We start from the raw sequence: 21454 nt of genomic DNA on the forward strand, positions 1-21454 counted from the left end.
TACGTAGTCGGCTTTCACACAGTGTACTTTCGTCACGGAGACGACGTAATTTCTTGCTTTCCGTTTTCGCCTCATTCGTATTTTTTTCTAAGCAGGGTTGCATTTTTGTGGGATTTTTGCTCCAATCGTGCATTTTTACCCAAGCGTACTATTAAAGTGCCGAATGTATAAAAATGTTTTAATGAAATGTGTTGAAATAGAGATTACAAAATATGTGTATAGATTGATTCTGATGAAAAACATCATTACAGTTAAGAAAGACAATAAATGAATGCAATAAAAGAATTATTTTGTGTATGAATTCACATCAATAAACTTTTTCGTACGTTTTCTTCCCATCTTTGCCACTACATTTTCCCACCCTGACAACAGGTACGAATGAACATCAAAACGGAAAGAGTGAAATGGTGTCGTCAAAACGACACTGTGTGAAAGCCGTCGTAGTCCCAATTTACATTGGGCGAGTTTACTTGTGGCAATTGTCAGTTTGTAGGTGAGAGAGGGTGCTGAGAGGCAAAGGGTTACCATATGTCTCACCTCTCTCTCCAACAAAATGACAATTGCCGCAAGTAAACTCGCCCAATGTAAATTGGGACTTACTTTGTTACATGGTACAATAATACAGGTAGCATTATCAAGCCAGCTGATGGTAACATAATGTGTCAATTGCATTGAATTGATGTCAAATTTTGACATCTTATGTTACCAACAATTGCAGATGCGGCTACCTGTGTATTTGTACCATGCTTTGTTAATTGTTTGGCATAAAATAATTGGCCTGTTCCCGTACTTTATAAAGTGGTAAAAGTCGTAAAAGTTGTAAAAGTCGTAAACGATTTTCATATAAATTTTGTGTACGGGAACGCAAAATGTGTAAAAGTGGTAAAAATTGTAAAAACTTTTTAGTTCTGGAACAGGGCTATAGTGTTTTTGTGAAAAATTAATAAAATAAATAATTTTAATAACAACAAGTATCAGCAAAGGAAAATAACAGACAAGTGAAAAAATAGACAATTCTATATCAAAATGCAGGTTCTGATGCGGCTGACAACATTTGTGGTGAAACTTCGACAATTAGACATTTTATGGAATCTTTAGAGAAGATGACGAATATTGTCCCGTCTTGCTGGAAATGATGAACGCAACTTACATCTGATATTTGGACACGGCATAATAAAGAGTTAGAATGTTGAAGGGTTATTTGGCAAAAATTGATTGTGAGATTTTTGCAATGTTTATACGGCTGTAATGTAAGAAAATTTAAGGACGGTTTGTTTATTTATACTTATTTATACATGTTTATTCTTTTCAATTCTTAGATGTTATATCAATATTCAGCGAATCGCCTAATGAAAAGCGAAGTGCAGCAGAAGAAGAAATATTTTAAGCAGATAAATCACACCAATTCTTATGGCCAAGAACCACCAATTCTTAGGCGATGATATTTCTGACAATGAAAAGATTTTTTTTATTATTGGTTAGTCAGCCTTGATAACATTGGCTTTATTTACTAATTTTGTGCTTATGTGGAATCTTTTTATTCTTTAATAAAATATACTACTTAAACAAAAGTATAAGTTCATCATCTTATTAAACACACTATATAGCTTTTTAATCTATAAAAAGCTCCAAAATAAGCCAAAAAACTTAATAGTGAACAATTTGGTACCAATGTCTCCATATGACCCTTTATGTACAATTGACTCACTACCTCCAATGTCTCTATTGACTCACTACTTCCAATGTCTCTACTGACTTACTACCTCCAATGTCTATACTGACTCACTACCTCCAATGTCAACACATGGTTCCTCAGGAACTACTGACTTACTATTGACATACTAGTTCCATTGTCAGTACTGACTTTCGAATGACACGTTCATACAAAATGTCTATAGGAAACAAAGACGTATAGCAATAAAGACCCGAACAAATGCATTTTCCAAAAACATATGCTAATAGTTTCACATTTTGGTTACAGATGGCTACACAACTCACTGGAATTGATAACAGCAATGCAAATCGTTTTTGATTCCCATTTCTCGCGGCAGAAAACATTAACGTCGTGTTTTGTTGTTGAAATTTATTTCTTCACTATTTCTTATTTTTTATTTAATAAAAAAACAAAAGTCTACGCCGTAAAATTTGAGTTTTAATGTTTTTCTTGTCAATATTCCAATGAGTAACAGTTTTCGTTTAACAGAATGTTGCTATGATGTCGTAGCAACAGAGGTTAACTCCCTCTACAGTTAATTTTTCACAATTGACTTTTCCTATCTTATAATATTGACATCTTTGTAGGAAATTAGATTAGTTGTCTACAGTTTGTCAGTAGTACTGTTGACAATGTCAGTAGTATGTCAGTATAGATCATGGTACAATAATACAGGTAGCATTATCATGCCAGCTGATGGTAACATAATGTGTCAACTGCATTGAATTGATGTCAAATTTTGACACCTCATGTTACCAACAATTGCCGATGCGGCTACCTGTGTATTTGTACCATGGTATAGATTCACTATTGACATTTCCTACAGGGTTTCTTTATAAGAATATAAGTCCCGGTCCACACTAGAGTGATTTCATTGAAAAATTGAATGAAATTATGCGTCTCTAGATGGACTTCCATAGTAGAGTAAAATCATAAAATTGCTGTAGTGGGGAATTCGATTTAAGAACGCCTAATTTCTTGAAATTTTTTAATGAAATTCACGCTAGTGTGGACTGGGACTAAGCAATAGAATTAACATTTGAAACCCAGTGTGTTTGTTAAATCCGGTTATATATAAACGTACTATTAAGGCCTGGGTACATAAGCTGTTTTGCCTGGTTGTTGTTGTTGTTGTAGCAGCATATAATGCTGGGTTGGCAGCTGTTGGCCGAAACACTTTTGGTTTAGGGTCAATCCGGTACGAAGAACCCGCTGCCGTGGGATTGCTTTGCCTGGTTGTTTTGCTTTCCTGGGGTTGGATTCTTATTCTATGAAAATTTGAAATGAAAAATATTTTCCTTATAATTTTTTTCATTTGACAGTTTTTTCCTTTATAAATTTTTTCATTTCATTTTTTCATAGAAACAGAATTGAGCCCCTGCTTCATTTTTGACATAATAGCTGTGTTCCTTTACTTACCTGAGGTTACCATTTTTGCCATTTGTTACCATTTTTAACCTGCAAAGCGTTCCTTAACCCGAAAAGTGGCAAAACTGGAAGCAATTATTAAGAGAGTGAGAGTGGAGGGATAGCGAAAATGGATTTCTCTTCTACCACAGGCTACCAGCAAAATTTCTGCAGGTAAAAAATGGCTGAACTGATTTTTCGACTTTTGAGTCGAACGCTGACAAAACTAAATGAAAAACTGTGAAATAAAAGACGAAAATTGATTTTTGTATGTTTCTTTTTGACATTGCTGCCACATCTACCATTTGTCCGTTCCTTTACTTTTCTGGTAAAAATGTTCATGAGAGAGCAATTTTGACACTTTCTCTTTTACCACCCTTACCATTAAAAAAGTAAAGGAACAAAGCTTTTGTGATTAATACAATAGGTCTGTACGATAACCTCGCAAGTGAAAAGTACTTGCAAATACTCAGCAAGTTCTCAGTAACCTCTCTCCACCATTTTTACTCTCTCGAAGCAAAAAATTTGCAGATTGTTATCGAACAGCAATTTCTAAAAACTTGCAAGAAGTCAGCTGATTTAATAAACAAGAAGAAGTTGGCGAAAAAGATTAAATTTAACAATTGAAGGTGTGTCGCATTTTTTATACCCTCAGCTTTTATGCTAGCGAGGGTATATACACTTTCATACGGGCAAAATGTGCCTCATCGAAATAATGGTTTTAGACCCCAAGTATGTTTGGACGAAATGTGTTTCAGACAATTTGGAGTTGATTTAGCCATGTCTGTCTGTCCGGCTGGCTGGTGCGCACGATAACTCTCGAGCGGAGCAACCGATTCGGTTCAAAATTTGGCTTTCGTAATATTTTGCCTAAACTTAGTTTAAGTTCGAAGATTGGTTATATCGGTCCACTCCTTCCGGTACCTCCCCCACAAAAGTTCGAAAATGTTCGGAAAATTTGTGCGCACGATAACTCTTGAAGGGAGTAACCGATTTGGCCCACACTTTGTACATCGTGAAAGTTCTACCAGACTTAGATGAAGTTTAAATATGGACTCAATCGGTCCACTCCTTCGAGTACCTCCCACACAAAATTTCGGAAAAGTTCAGTTTAGGACCTGCTCTCGAATCGCTTTGATTTTTGTTGTAGCGACTTGTATTCGCTGTCCCCCATACGACGGTACAAGTTTCATAAGGGGCAAATCCATACTTCCTGAGAAAATAGCCTGAAAGGTGCAAAAAACCTCTATGACACCTTGTGTAGTGGTTGGAGCGCAAGATAAATCTCGAACGGATCTGCCAATTCGGTCCAAAATTTGGCCTTCGTAATATTTTGTCCAAACATACAGTGGTGTGAAAAATAATAAGGACACTTCAATCCATAACCAAGATTACATTGAAAACTGACTAAAAAAGTGAAAATTACGTTAGTTCATAAAATGTATTGTTTTCTTAAAATGTTAAGAAAAGTATTATAAAAATATTTTGATTGCTTGTAACCATATTTTATTTATCTTTTATATCTTATGCGAATTGTCGTAGTTTGGTGTGTGAAAAATAATAAGGACACTTCATGACATCTTTTAATAAGGACCAAACTTGAATGAAATTAATGCAGGTTTTTACTAAATAATGGTAGATAAAGTGTTTCAGTGTCATTAATACTTTGTAGACGATCCTTTGTTTTCTAAAACGGAAGCGCATCGTCTGGGCATCAAGTCGACCAAATTTTGGCACTTCTCAACTGGTCGCGTCCTACGCAACCTGTATAAGTTGCCAAAGGTCGCCATAATTTGATGGACACTTTTCCCTGCTTGATTTTTTAACTTCATTCCACAACATTTTTCAATCGGGTTCAAATCAAGGGTGAACAATTTGCTATGAGGTTTTATTAAACCCATTTTAATTTTTAAATTTGTTTCAAGGATGCTTTTTCTCCTCATTGGAGTCTGTCTACTACCTTAAAATACGACTATGTACTTCGTACATAAAATGAAAGGTAATGACAGAATCTAATGAGTGACGTTTGAGAAAAGCCCGCCTCTCAGTATCTACGCTAGAGTTATTAAAACTAACACCAACGATAGGATCACGTCCTACTCGTCAAACCCTTTGTACAAAGGTAATACCGTTCCACGAACGTTAAATCAATAAAAATACAGTCCACTGCGATTAGAAAAAATACTTTCACATCGTGTTTTATTTTTCTCTAATTTTCTTTCCATATTGCTACGCAAACATTGGTCCAATCGAGCCGGATTTTACGATCGGTCTCTTTGCCTTTACAAGGAAAACCCAAAAAACCAGCAAAAAGCAACGACTACGTCGCAGCAACAACAACAAAGGATCTACGATCAACCACATCAATTTATTTTCCAATAAATTGCGATTTTTACCATCACAACAAAGGTATGTACACATTTCATTACGTGAAAAAGTGACATACCAAAATTTACAAGTGTTGTGCATAATTAAAAGTAAAAAAACAAAACCGTTTGTCGTTTTACAATAAATATTTAACGTCCGTCCGCCACCTACGATATTGCCGTCGGTAAAATTCATTTAAAAAATACCAACAAAACTAAGTGTCAAATCGCCCACTATTTTCTCACATAATAGCAACAACAATCACAGTGATTTTTTATGTTTATTAATTTCCACATTTATTGGTGTTTTCGCACATTTCTTTTATATTTAATATAAATCCATATTGTTATTGTTGTGTTTTCCTTTTATTCTCTTCTTCGTGTTCGCCAAAAACACAAAAATCATCACAACAATAACAATTCCAATATAAAAGAATAAATGTCATTCACTTGTCATTACTGCTGATTGTTTCCACCTTTAATTAATACGGGTGGCAGATTTGGCACTCATATACCATTTACACTACGATCGATTGTATTAGGGGTATTCCCGTGTACTAAAAATTAAAATTATTTTCGTAAAGATATTTTAGTGCTGTTTTCTCGTATTTTTTGAGTTGAATCCTTCGGATATTAACTAAAAATAAATTTTATTCGTGTTTTTGACACCGTGCCCCCTACCGTCGGTATTAGTGAAGTGGTTTTGCGAATTTTCAATTTTTTTAATATTTTTGGAAATTTGTTTTCGGCAAGTGCTATCTTCCATACATTGCCATAGTGTACGTGTATTATACGATACACTCTAAGTATTTTGCGAAATTTAGAATACACTGAGAGAAAATTGGACTTAGTTTTACATTTTTCTTAAAATTTAAAGAATTTTTTGTGGTTTAATCACGTTAAACCTCAAATATATTGCCGTATCCACGATACATTATGGAAATAGTCTACGACTACTAATAAACTCAGTGTATTTTTCCAATAAAATAATTTTATTTTGAAGCATCACGTGTTTTAAAACTATTTTTTTAATACTTTAGTGAAAATTTACTACCTTTGTTGGATTTTCGCCTACAATTTTTGACATCACGTGTCATTTCCAAAGTAATAAAATAATTTTCGTGCAATTTTATTGAATTTGTACAACTACGTGCATTATTTAGGAAATTCATTTAGTCTTCGACTACATTTAATTTCTCAATACGACATTTCGTGTCACAAATTATCTTTGTTTTTGACTTTAATCGTGAATTTCATTCAAAATGCCCCTCACTCCTTTAGATTTATTCAACAGAGCTGCTGATGCTTTAGTCAAATTTGATGCCTACTTCAGTTCCCAACGGGACGATGAGCTCGATGTTTATATCTTAGAATTGCTAGGAGCTGAGGCGAGAACATTATGGGAAAAAGTTAAACTACAATCTGATATATGCCTCAATTATCTATATGAAGATAAAAATTCCAATAAGGACAACCTTGTAGCTGCCGACATCAAATTCGATGTCGCATACAAGTGTTTTATGAATGTTTTATCGTCCATTAATAGAAAGTTAGGTGTACTCCGGACCTCGTCTCAGTCGCCTACTTTCACTTCTCCAAAATCTCATATAGATAAACCTACAGTACCACGTTCTGAAGATACAACGACCATTTCCGATGTTTCACATCGATTGACACCTTCAAATAACACATCCTTCACATCCTGTGGAGATGTTAATGCTGGTCACAGACTTAATTTACCCCCCTGTGACATCGAAGTGTTTAATGGCGATTTTCTCTCCTGGCCTACGTTCAGGGATTTATTTTCTGCCCTCTATATAAACAACAGCGGCATAAGTGATATAGAACGCTTATGTCATTTAAAGAAAAAGACCAGTGGTGATGCCCATGAAATAGTGGCTAAGTTTTCGCTTACCCACACAAATTTTAGTCTGGCGTGGAATGCTTTGCAACAAACTTACGACAATCCACGTATTTTGGTGAACCACCAACTAAAACGCCTCTTTGACCTACCAGTTTTAGAAGAGGAAACTAGTTTAGGGTTGAAGTCTTTGCAAAGAGGCATAAACGGGTGTATTTCGTCCATGTCTAATTATGACGTGCCGACAGAAGACTGGGATCCAATTCTAGTTTTCCTTTGTCTTCAGAGATTACCTAAACACTGCGTTGTGCTATGGGAACAATGCATTAAAAACAAATCTGCATTGTCCTCGTGGGCAGATTTGGATCAATTTCTCACGGAAAGAATCCAAACTCTTACCTGCTTACGTGATATTAGGGGCATAGACTACGTCGAACCTCTAAATCACAACAGACTTTCCCATTCCACGAATGGTGAAAGCACTAAAACATCTGTGGCCTCGCCACAAAGCACACCTCGTTCATCACGGTATTCTCGTGCACCCTCGCCTAAATCATGTGCTCTTTGTTCACGACAAAGACATCATCTTAGGGTTTGTCAAAAATTCCTTAGATTTTCAGTTCCTGAAAGGATAAGTGCAGTTAAGAAACATTACTGTTGTCTTAACTGTTTGTCTCACGGACACAAGGCTTCACACTGTAATAGTGTACATAATTGTGCTATATGCAAAAAAAGGCATCACACCCTGTTACATAGGGAGGTCTCAACACTTCACACGTCTCCGACATCACCTGTTTCCAGGAGTTTAGTTGCAGTATGTTCCCCTTCTACCTCTACAGGTCATCCATCTGGGTCTAATTCTAGACAAGTATTCCATACCACTCAGAATAGGGAAATATTGTTAGGCACGGCGATGGTCCATATTGTGCACCAAGGTACTACGTACCCAGCCAGAGCTTTAATTGATCCTGCTTCTGAATCATCTTTCATTTCTGAAAATATGCAGAGTAGAATAGGTATTGCCACAAATGCAGTTAGAGCCTCAATTTTGGGTGTGAGTAGGTCAGTTTCTGTCATTTCTGACAAAGAATGTTCCATTCACATTGTGTCTCCTTTGGACGCTACGCATTCAATGGACACAACTGCTCTTGTCGTCCCGACCATTGCAGATAATCTGCCCTCCTGTTCCATCCCAACTGACACTCTACCACAATTGCCAAATCTACGTTTGGCGGACCCCGATCCATTCTCTTCCCATTCTGTTGACCTTCTTCTTGGTGCAGATCTTTATCCGAAGATTCTGGCACAGGGCTCTCATACTAAGATATTAGGTTCGTTGATAGCGCAAAGTACAGTCTTCGGCTGGATCCTTACAGGTCCAATGCCATCCACCCATACTGGGCCTTCTATTTAGGGATTCTCCTTGAAATAGTTAGGATAGAAGACTGGGGACATTGAGTCTTTGGGCTCCAATTTATCCATACGGACGCTATTGACAGCCATGCACTTAACCTTCGGTGGTGTATGTGTTGACGGATTAGTAAGCCATGCTAGGTTAGTTTTCCCACGGAAAACAGAGATTACATCGCCTACACTTCTCCACCACTTGCTACGCAAGTATTGGTTCTACGACCATCTACTTAAACTTTGGCCCTACGGCCGTCTATCTTATTGGTTTTAATGGGCACATCCCAAAATGTTCATTAGGCATTTGATTGAAATTTTGATTAATAAAAAGTCCTAAAATATTCCGTCACTGGATATTTCATTCAAGCTCCTCCGGGGCAAAAATATTTATCTATTTTCGAAAGAGGGTATCAATACTGATGCTGAGAACGAAATTTAATCCCGACGGCACTCAAACATCCATTTTCCCACTCCCACGGAGTTAATTAATAATAGACCATGTTTCGAGGCGTCTACGCGACCTCACTACTTTTTCGTGTTACTGAAAAAATATAGCTTTGATGGCCGTGTTAGAGCCGCGAAGCATCGGGCTATATATATGTAAAACGACCAACGGTTAAGAGGTCCTTCTGACCTAAAAGTTTGTTTTATTGTTTAATTCTCGCTTCCTCTCCATTTTTCTTATGACTTGGAAAATTTCGAATGATGGTTGCGACGATGGTGTGAGGATGACGTCCCCATGCACGACAAGGAACAACAAGCTGATTAAAAAGCCACTCCACATGAAGCCTACGGCAAAAAGGACAGCTGGTACTGTACCTCCTTCGGAGAATACAGTCCTATTTTTATACAAATTAATTTCGCCCTCGGCGACTCCACGGAGTTCCTCCAGGAGAAACTTGTGGTCTCGCCACGTAAATCTGTAAGAGGTGGTCTTCAATCACCTTTTACAATCTTTACATGATGATCAAGGTCTCCACGAGGCATTGCACGATCGTGCCCCACGGGCACACGAATGTAAAGTACTTTTTTAAATAACTAACATTTAATTTTGCAACATAGCTGGATATTGCAAGGCCGGCGGAATGAACAATTTGCTATGAGGTTTTATTAAACCCATTTTAATTTTTAAATTTGTTTCAAGGATGCTTTTTCTCCTCATTGGAGTCTGTCTACTACCTTAAAATACGACTATGTACTTCGTACATAAAATGAAAGGTAATGACAGAATCTAATGAGTGACGTTTGAGAAAAGCCCGCCTCTCAGTATCTACGCTAGAGTTATTAAAACTAACACCAACGATAGGATCACGTCCTACTCGTCAAACCCTTTGTACAAAGGTAATACCGTTCCACGAACGTTAAATCAATAAAAATACAGTCCACTGCGATTAGAAAAAATACTTTCACATCGTGTTTTATTTTTCTCTAATTTTCTTTCCATATTGCTACGCAAACAAAGGGATTGTAATGATCATTCTAACAACTTAACTTAATTATCCTGGAAAACTTTTTTTTATTTTGCCGTCATTTTTGGGTCATTAACCTTGCTGAAGACTCATTTGAGAGGCTCACCCCCTTCAGCATACGGAAGAATTATATTTTTTAAAATTTCAATGTAATCTGGTGATTTCAAAAACACTTTGAATACTGTATAGGGACCCCACAGCATAGTAAGAAAATGAGCCCCACACCATGCTGTTACCTCTGCCATATTGAGCCGCCTTCAGAGTATATTTTGGGTTATATTATTGATTTTTAGGTCTTCAACCCTGATAAACTCCTCTATCGGAACAAAAAAAAATATATTTGGTTTCATCAGACCAAAGAATGGTACGCAATTTTTCTTAGACCAAGCGATGTGATTTCTAGCAATCTGTATAATTTGCTGAATATTTTATACCCTACACGACTACGTGGGAAGTGTATAATTTTTCGATTAAACTGATACTTTTCTGACACTGTGAGCTCTAATGTGGCTACCACAGCGTGTTTTAGGAGTTGTTGATGCGTCAAAATTAATATTTAAGTAGTTTTCTATTTGTAAAGATGTGGTAAAAGGATCTTTTTTAATCATCAAATAACGCATTTTTTATTAAAAGTGCAATTTTTGGATTTCTGCTACGACTTTTATCTTCGAAGTTCACTTAGCTGTATCCTCCACCATTGTTTTTAAAGATTCTAAGCTTTTTCTGTAATTTTTCTGTATGAATTTCCTTCTTTATGTAAACATTTAATGATTTCTCGAGTAGCGTGACAACAATGCGTATTTTTACCCATATTTGCAAAGAAAAACTAAAATATACCGGTAGATTTAACATTTAATGAATAGAAATTAATTCATTTTAAACTTTTACTTACAGGAAAGAATCACAAAACATAATATCAATTTATTTTTTCTAAAACGAAAAACTGTCCTTATTATTTTTCACAGCAGAAATCACGGATTTTACGAAAAATATTTGTTTTGTATAAAAACTATACAGAAAGAAAACAAAATCGTAACGGGATTTCTTACTGCAATACATGTACATTTTCAAAAAAAAATTTCCATCGCAAATTCTTCCATTTTACACATTTTAGGAGCGACCAAAAGTTGTGAATGTCACTGTCCTTATTATTTTAACACCAATGTATATTAGGTTCGAAGATATACCATGTCGGTCCAATCCTTCAGGAAACACACCCCCCCCCCCCAGAATTTGAAAATGTTCGGACAAAATATGCGCACGATAACTCTTCAAGGAGTGACTGATGTAATCCATACTCTGCACATCCTAATATATCTACCAGATATAGATCAGGTTCGAATATGAACTATAGTTGTGCACTCCTTTGGGTACCTCCCACACAAAATTTCGGATAAGTTCACTTTAAGACCTGCTCTCGAATCACTTTGATTTTTGTTGAAGCTATTTGCATTCGCTACCTCCATTACGACGGTAAAAGTTGTTTCAGGAGCAGGTCCATATTTCTTGGGAAAACATCCCGAAAGGTGTAAAAAGCCATATGTCACCATATGTGAACTGTTCTTCCGATTTGGTGCAACATTTGGTCTTCGTCATTTCATGTGGCAATACCGGTCCCCAACTTCCGGTACTTCTCCCCAATATTTTAAAAAAGTCACTAAAATATTACGACGATATCACTTTAATGGTGCAACCAATTTGGTTAAAATTTGGTTGGATCTCCTAATATATTGTCAAAATAAATACATTCTATATGACCGTAGATGAATGTTTCAATTCACATTGGCTGAGGGTATACCTCTGTCGGCAAAGCCGACTGACACTTTTTTACTTGTTTTATTTTCCATTTAAATTTACAAAAATATGAGCAATAAGAGGAAAATAGACCTCGTGTGTTCTCCAGGAATGGACAATATTTGCCCAATCCTTCAGGTACCTCCCGCACACAATTTTGGAAAAGTTCACTTTAAGACCTGCTCTCGAATCACTGATTTTTTGTTGAAGCATCTTGCATTCGCTGCCTCTATTACGACAGTAGAAGTATTTCAAGGGCAAGTCTATACTTCTTGAGAAAACAGCCCGAAAGGTGTAAAAACCCCAACGGCACCATATGTAGTGGCTGCAGAGTTCGCTGTGGTCCTGTTTACAGCCATATTATGATTTCCGTGGTCAAGTCCATAACCCCGTTGACTTGCGTCAACGATCCGGAACTGAGTTCCACCCGGCTGAAATCATTTCTGCCTCTTATGTGACGAGGTCCTTAGTGTTTCTTACAACTATAATTCCCTTTCCAATGCACAAATATAAAACATACTGTAACGCATTGCGATGTTTGGCAAACATATTTATTGATATCGTTAGACGGCCAGGTAGTCTACATTGTGTTTCTCCTACTCCATGGATGCACTGCTTTTTGCTGAGATTTGATACCTTTAAAATAAAAAAAATAGTCACCAGAAACTACAAAATAAGTCATTTTGCTTACATTAGCGTTTTCCATAATTTATTTAATATTTGTTTCCCTTTTTATATCTATTTATTTTAATAGCCAAACGTTTGTTTTTGTTTTTGCCAAGAAGTCCGTCACAAAACATTCGAATTTTAATCAGCTGATCAAACTTGCAAATTCTTACAAGAAAAATTTTCCTTGCAAAAACTTGTAAGCAAAAGTCTCCAAAACTCTCCAATATTCTCTCACAATTGTCTCCAAATTCTCTCTCTTCTACTTTGCAAGTTTGTTATCGAACAGCATTTTGTAAAAGTTTGTGCAAATTTTCACAAACTTTTGGGTTATCGTACAGACCTAATGGTGGGCAAATTGCGAGAGACTCATGTATTTTTTACACTTTTGTGTGTGAGGCAGAGCATTTCTGCCCATCAGTGGATTAATAGTAGAAGAATGTACACGAAAATGTTGAAGCTATCAACACTAGCCTGAATTATTATAGCTGTGTTCCTTTAATTACCTGAGGTTACCATTTCTTACCATTTTTAACCTGCAAAGCGTTCCTTAACCAAGAAAAGTGGCAAAACTGGAAGCAATTTTTAAGAGAGTGAGAGTGGCGAGAGAGCGAAAATGGCTTTCTCTTCTACCACGGGCTACCAGCAAAATTTCTGCAGGCAAAAATGGCAGAACTGATTTTTCGAATTTTGTTTAACGATTAACGACGAAACTGGACGAAAAACAGAAGAAAAAGTCGAACGCCGACAAAACTAAATTAAAAACTGTGAAATAAAAGACGAAAATTGATTTTTTTATGCCAGATCTACCATTTTTTTGTTCCTTTACTTTTCTGGTAAAAATGTTCATGAGAGAGCAATTTTGACACTTTTCTCTTTTACCACCCATGGCAGAATAAGAAGGTAATCTCATTTGAAAAAACCGTCCTTGAGCTGCCAAATACAACACTGTATCGAAACAATGTGAAAGTTTTTGTTGTCATTGTATGTCAATTACAACAAAAACAACACACTGCTTGTTTACGTTTGTGTATAATAAAAATATTTATTTTTGAATATTTTCGTAATTTTGGAAAAACAAATTGTCAACAAAAATGGTGGGCAGTGTGTGCAAATGAAACGTACATCGCGGTCAAAACTCGCTAAAATAACTGTGTTTATGTAGAAGCAGAACGAAATTGTGTTTTTATACCCTCCACCATAGTATGGAGGGTATATTAAGTTTGTCATTCTGTTTGTAACACATCGAACTAATCATTTGCGACCCTATAAAGTATATATATTCTTGATCAGGATAAAATTCTAAGACGATCTAGCCATGTCCGTCTGTCCGTCTGTTGTAATCACTCTAGCGTCCGCAATAATTGAGATAGAGTGTTGAAATTTTGCACCCGATAGTATTTTGCCATAGGCAGGTCAAGTTCGAAGATGGGCTATATCGGTCCACTCTTTGGTATAGCCCCCATATAACGGTACCTCCGTTGATGTATTTTGACGTTCTTCGCCACATTTGCATACCGAATTAGCTATAGTTTGGCACTTAGGGTTCCTAGTGATCAACAAACTTATATCCCAAAGGATATGGGCATAGGTCCATGTTTTGGTATAGTCCCCATATAACGGTACCTCCCGATTTTCGGTATTTTGAGAATTTTAGCCACAATTTTTAACCGAACTATCTGCAATTTGATATTTGAGGTTCTCAGTGGTCGTGAAACATCTCCACGAAACATCGTCAACATAGGTCCATGTTTTGGTATAGCCCCCATATAACGGTACCTCCCGATTTTCGGTATTTTGAGAATTTTAGCTAAAATTTTTAACCGAACTAGCTGTAATTTGCCATTTGAGGTTCTCAGTGGTCATGAAATATCTCCACCAAGCATCGTCAACATAGGTTTATGTTTCGGTATAGCTCCCATATAACGGTACCTCCCGACTTTCGGTATTTTGAGAATTTTAGCCACAATTTGTAACCGAAATATCTGCAATTTGACATTTGAGGTTCTCAGTGGTCATGAAACATCTCCACCAAACATCGTCAACATAGGTCCATGTTTTGGTATAGCCCCCATATAACGGTACCTCCCGATTTTCGGTATTTTGAGAATTTTAGCTAAAATTTTTAACCGAACTAGCTGTAATTTGCCATTAGATGTTCTCAGTGGTCATGAAATATCTCCACCAAGCATCGTCAACATAAGTCCATGTTTTGGTATAGCTCCCATATAACGGTACCTCCCGATTTTCGGTATTTTGAGAATTTTAGCCACAATTTGTAACCGAAATATCTGCAATTTGACATTTGAGGTTTTCAGTGGTCATGAAACATCTCCACCAAACATCGTCAACATAGGTCCATGTTTTGGTATAGCCCCCATATAACGGTATCTCCCGATTTTCGGTATTTTGAGAATTTTAGCTGCAATTTTTAACCGAACTAGCTGTAATGATCGGTATTTTGAGAATTTTAGCTACAATTCTGCCTATTCAAAAATAATCGTCTATATAGGTCCATGTTTTGGTATATCGCCCCATATAACTGTACCTCCCGATTTTCGGGAATTTTCAGTGGTCACGAAATTTCTTCACTAAAATTCGTCAACATGGGTCCATTTTTGAGGGTCTACATTGTTTTGATGAAACTACCCTCAATTTGACTCTTGAAGTTCCCTGCAGCTATAAAACTTTTCCGCCAAAAAATTGAAAGATAGGTTGACTCTTTGATATAGCCCCGTAGGTGGTACCTTTCACCTAGCTGAACACATTTTTTTAGATTAGATCAGATAGCAAAATGCAACAAAATGGAGGTGAAAACCTGGGGCACGGAAAATTCCTATTGGGGAAGAAAGGCCTTGGTGAGTATATTATGAACCCCGAAGGACAGATCCGCCGTGAGTCGAACTTCCGCCTTATGGCGTGATGAAATTTTTGTTAGAGACCTTGTGGGCCATCAGGAATTAGCGTTATATCTTTGTTTACTGTTGCTTAAGTGCTCTACAAAACCCACAAACAAAGATATAATGCTAATTCATGATGGCCCACAAGGTCTCTTGCAAAAACTTCAACACGCCATAACGCGGAAGTTCGAATCACGGCGCATCTGTCCTTCGGGGTTTTTAATATACACACACCAAGGGCTTTCATCTCCAAAAGGAATTATCTCTGTCCCAACATTTGTGTTCACAGTGTAATTTAAGCAATAGCGGGAGGCAGTAGGAGTCTAACCATTATCGAAAAGTTGTTCCACCTAAAATTGTAAAAGGACCCTAATTATTTCATTTTAATTAAGACTATTTTATGGTGGAGGGTATAAAAAGTTCGGCCCGGCCGAACTTAACGACTTTTTACTTGTTCTGTTTCTCAGAAGCAAACTTGAATATCTTTGTATTCTTATTGCAGATTTTAGACAAAGCTAGACCGCTAGAGGACTGGAATAAAAGATAAGAATAAAAAAGTCAAGAAAAAGAGTGATTGCTTTCCAGCAGCGTTTATTCATCCTGATGTCGCAAACAGCAAACGTCAGCGAAGCAGCTAATGAGTTATTTGGTTTGTAGCGAATGGGAATGGATTTGTATTAATATATTGAATGTGTTCTGGTTGTTACAGGTCACTAAACCCTTTACCAGTTCCTGATGACGTACAAAAGTTGCAAAAGATCACTCAATCGTTTATTCCCTCGCCTCAATCCATTGCTCAATGTTCGTAAGTTGAATTCTTATGCTGAGATTCTCCGCAGGCGCACCGATTTGGCTGTTGGTAAACATGTCAATGTTGAGGCTATAGCTATAGCAAGAAAAACAACGTTGAATTGGCAAAGATCTTTTCTAAATGTATCTGGTGACAGAACATTTCTCTTAGACAACCTGTTACAATTGCACAACCAGAAAATGCCTCATGGGAAAGTGAAGAAATTAAAGATTTCTCCCACGATGAAGGAACAAAGGAAATAAAATGGTATGTTATCGCTTCATAGTTCTCATAGTTTGACAAAAGGATGCAGTAAATATGCAAATATTTCTTTTACAGACGCAAGTCAGACCAATCAGCAAATATGTGTGTCAACGCCCGGAACATGTAGGAGAAGAAATAAGTGGCGACAGTCAATCCGGACACATATAACGCCAAGCAAATATATCTCAATATAATACAAAAACCTCAGAGAGTCCAGTCACTATTAGGAAATGGATTTCTGCTAAGAGCTAATGTTCGTCCCTCAAGGAAATGTTTAGTTACGAACCCTCTTTGGATAGTGAAGCCAATGAACAATTGTGTTCCGATGGAATAAAGTAATTCAAATAGAGGTTCTTATTAATGCTTAGAACGTACTTTTTATTAATTTTTGTACTTTTCTACTCTATTTAAAATTAAAACTACAATTATTAGATACACATATATATAACTTGTTTGTGTTTTAAATGTTCCTGCGGACAGTAAGAAGTTTATCCTTGTAATATGGAGCGTTGTGATTGGGTCTGACTTCGCTGGGAATGCTCTACCGTCGAGTTTGTGATATTTATTTGAGATATTTGGTCTTAAAACTCCGTTGTTTCAGTTATTGCTCGTGCATTGTAAAAGTATTTTACAATACACACAGTTGCAAAATCTAATCTGCGTTTCAAATGCACAACAGCGACGTTATTGAATAGGATGCCTAAGAGATTTACAAAGCAACTGGTGTTTCGGAAGTCAGCCATAGTCTTCCGCTTCCTTATACCCTCAGTATTTACGGCCAAAATGTGCCCATCGAAATAATGGTTTTAGACCCCGGGTATGTTTGGACGAAATTCGTTTTAGACAATTTGGAATCTATACTTACTATAAGTTTGAAGATGGACAATATTGGTCCACAACTTCCGGTACCTCACCCAAAAGTTAAAAAAATGTCACAAAAACGGTACACGATATTTCTCTTGAACGGAAAAGCAAACAATTTGATTCAAACTATGGATAATATTTTGTACAAATTTAGTTTAACTTCTAAAATGGTCCATATCGCGCTTCTCCTTATTGTACCTCCACCACAAAAGTACAACTTTTTTGTTGAAGTGCAGTTTAGGTTGGGGCTGTTCGAAGATCCTTCGAATATTTATACCGATGCTACTCCCTGTGGAGCGATATTATGTTTTTCATGTGTAAGTCCATGATTTCTGACGTAGTGGTCCAAAAATCTCTCGACGCCATATTCCATCTTGGAGTCATTTCCTTGTAGGATTTTGTTACCTTTTGGTCATTATGTCAGGAAGCAGGGACATGCCCATGTTTGAAAGAAATATTACTATGTGCAATATCAAATAAACTGCATTTAAGGAAACATTTTGTGTGAAGGTACTCGAAGGATTGAAACGAAAGAAATACCATTTTTGGACTAAGTCAGTTGATCCGTTCGAGAGTTACCGTGCGCACCATTTTAGCGAAAATGTTTGAGATTTTGTTGGGGTGGTACCGGAAGAAGTGGACCGATATATTTTGTCTTCGACCTAAACGAAGACATATAGATTGATCCGTTCGGGAGTTATCGTGCGCACCAGCTAGATAGACGGACGGTCATGGATAAATCAAGTGCAAATCGTCTGAAACATAATTGCGATGAAGCACAATTTTGACCTTAGACTATAGGCTGAAGCTGGAGACCAGATGGTTTAAACTTTGTAAAATTATAAATCCGCAACCAAATTCATGCTTTATGTCACGGCAGCTAATGTGAAATTGATCAATGATTGGAAAAATATTTCGAGGACCAACATTTGGACCACATCGGCTGATCCGCTCGAGAGTTATTCTCCATCCAGATAGACGTATAGCGCTAAATTGACCCCCATGTGTCTGAAATTTTTAAATTAAAAATATTTTATTAAATTGTTTTGGAATTTAAAATGTAAATAAACCTGACATATGTATGTATATTTTAACATATACATACAAAGTTTGTCAAAATCATTTTGTCAATGAAGGGACGGCAAGGCTAATACAACTCTGTGAGCTGTGAGCGTGAGGTTACCTTGTATCATTGTATCATGTTTACCACCCTTACCATTAAAAAAGTAAAGGAGCAAAGCTTATATGTTGCATTTATATGTATGTGTGTTCGTTTACTCAAAATTTGTACGAATTGTTACTAGAGCTTTGTTCCTTTACTTTTTTAATGGTAAGGGTGGTAAAAGAGAAAATGTCAAATTGCTCTCTCATGGACATTTTTACCAGAAAAGTAAAGGAACGGAAAAATGGTAGATGTGGCAGCAATGTCAAAAAGAAACATACAAAAATCAATTTTCGTCTTTTATTTCAGTTTTTCATTTAGTTTTGTCAGCGTTCGACTCAAAAGTCGAAAAATCAGTTCAGCCATTTTTTACCTGCAGAAATTTTGCTGGTAGCCTGTGGTAGAAGATAAAGCCATTTTCGCTATCCCTCCACTCTCACTCTCTTAAAAATTGGTTCCAGTTTTGCCACTTTTCGGATTAAGGAACGCTTTGCAGGTTAATAATGGTAACAAATGGCAAAAATGGTAACATCAGGTAAGTAAAGTCTGTGTTTAGACACGCAAATTTCTCGGAAAAGTAAATTGAGTTTTTGGGAGAGAGCGGAGAGGAAAGAGCTCCTCAATACTCTTTCCTACCCCCTATTGCCTAAAAACTGAATTTACTTTCCCGTGTGTCTAAACACGGACAAAGGAACACAGCCATGGTAGAACAAATACAAGGTAAAGTTAATACTACAACAAATACAACTCGAACAACAACCACAAAGGAATTTGTTTTTGTTTGTAAGTCCCAATTTACATTGGGCGAGTTTACTTGCGGCAATTGTCATTTTGTAGGAGAGAGAGGTGAGGCATATGGAAACCCTTTGCCTCTCAGCACCCTCTCTCACCTACAAACTGACAATTGCCGCAAGTAAACTCGCCTAATGTAAATTGGGACTAACGTTACTGCCAGTTGTATTTGTAAACAAAACAAGGAAATGTCTATAAATTATTGGAATTTAAAAAACTAATAATTTTTCACATTTGGTTGAATATTTTGGAAAACATTAATGAAAATTCGTTACATTTTCAATTTTTATGTTTCCACATCATTCCACTAAATGCATAATTTCTCGCAGAAAGTAGAATTCTTGCAGAAAAGTTTGGGGTCGCTGGAAATTCATAAAAAAAGGAGAAGCTGTTTCAATGTTTTGTTTTAGAAATCAAAGAAGCACATGTTTATTAGGGCTTTATTTTTTAAATTTTAACAAAATACCTCACATATTAACAAACGTTGTATCGCCTATACAAGCGGGGATTTACTGCGCGGCTTATCGTTCGAACTTGGAGGAGGTTACATATCATTGATATGAAGAAGACTTTCTGGGAAATGGTTTTCGGAATGATATATTTTTTTCTCAAAAAATATATGTCCCTAATGTACATCGAAATAGAAATAAATGTATAAAATGTCATATGAAATTTGACACTAACGTTACAACCCAGTCATGATACAATGAATAGGTAGCAGCAACTGCCGTTTTTGGTAACATAAGATGTCAAAATTTGACATAAATTCAATGCAATTGACACATTATGTTACCATCAGCTGGGCTGATAATGCTACCTATTCATTGTATCATGAACCCAGTTCAGTCAGCTGTGTCAGCTGTGTATTGCTGCTACCTTTTCTTATTCTACCATGGAACACAGCTTAGATGTTGTTCGTTTAAGTTGGGTACACATTGTCAGTTTTGAATGACGATATTTCGCAATTATCAAACCGTCCAGCAACCACAAAACATTTTGTGGTTGTATGATGAATGACAAAAATGAACGGCCACACTAGCAAGCAACAACAAACCTGTCATTAAAAACTGGCAATGTGTACTCAGCTTTATTACTCTACAGTGCAATGCAAAAGACCTTAGTCGATTACAAGAAGTTACTGGACTTGTACAAATTTGTACAAATTGTTGAGTAAACGAACACACCTTATATTAAAACAATTCAAAAACTGTATATGCGAATTTTATAAAAATCACTTTTGGTTTGTTCCAGAACTGCAAGAATCTACTAATTTTTACTATTTTTCCGATAAGATAAAGGAAAAAATGTTATCGTAGTAAAACATAGTAGCTTCTTGCAGGTTCTGGAACACAGCATTTGTTTTTCAACAACAATCGAACAAAAAAATCCCTTAGAAAATCGATTAGAAATCGGAACGAGATTCTTAAGGTTCTTCAGAAAATGTGCAGAGATTCTTAAAAAAAGTTTTAGAAAATCGGTGCAATTTCTAGAAAAATATTAGAGAAATCGTCAAATATCTAAAAAATATTCAGAAAATTTCGGAAATCAGATGCCTCGGAAAAAATTATTACACTTCCGTTACACATGCCAGTAAATTGGTGCCAATTGAGTACATGTATTATACTCGAAAATGCCGAAAAAGTGTTCGACTGGCATGCAGGTGTGTTTACACATGCCAGTGCAAGTTCAATTCCAAAATTATTTTAAGCCGCATATAACACACAAAAGTGCATTATATTTCAGATTTAAAACACAATTCACAACATATTTTATTACTTTTTATTTTATTTCGTTTTTAAAAGATTGTTTTCTATCATAAACATAATGAATCTGGTATTGCCGCATTTTCAATATTGTATAATCCCAGAGGGGAAATTATTTGTCAACATATATTTTCATGAAAAACATCAAAATTATGTCGTTACTAACCACTAATATATTGCAGCTGCCAAGACGTACTATTTGTGTTTCCTAATCTTTTTGAAAATATGCATTAAA

At 36.3% G+C, this 21454-nt stretch overlaps 1 long non-coding RNA gene across 1 annotated transcript; it reads left to right on the forward strand.

Annotated features, from left to right (window-relative positions):
• The first annotated feature begins 4997 nt into the window (after window positions 1-4997).
• Window positions 4998-17065, forward strand: LOC141400189 (uncharacterized). The gene is made up of 4 exons (XR_012412101.1): window positions 4998-5530; window positions 16087-16233; window positions 16294-16641; window positions 16714-17065. It is a non-coding gene; the product is annotated as an uncharacterized lncRNA (long non-coding RNA).
• Window positions 17066-21454: the final 4389 nt, after the last annotated feature.

This window comes from Musca autumnalis, unplaced genomic scaffold (genome assembly GCF_047663935.1).
Source record: "Musca autumnalis isolate F117 unplaced genomic scaffold, ASM4766393v1 scaffold_3, whole genome shotgun sequence".
In the NCBI taxonomy this organism is placed as follows: domain Eukaryota; kingdom Metazoa; phylum Arthropoda; class Insecta; order Diptera; family Muscidae; genus Musca; species Musca autumnalis.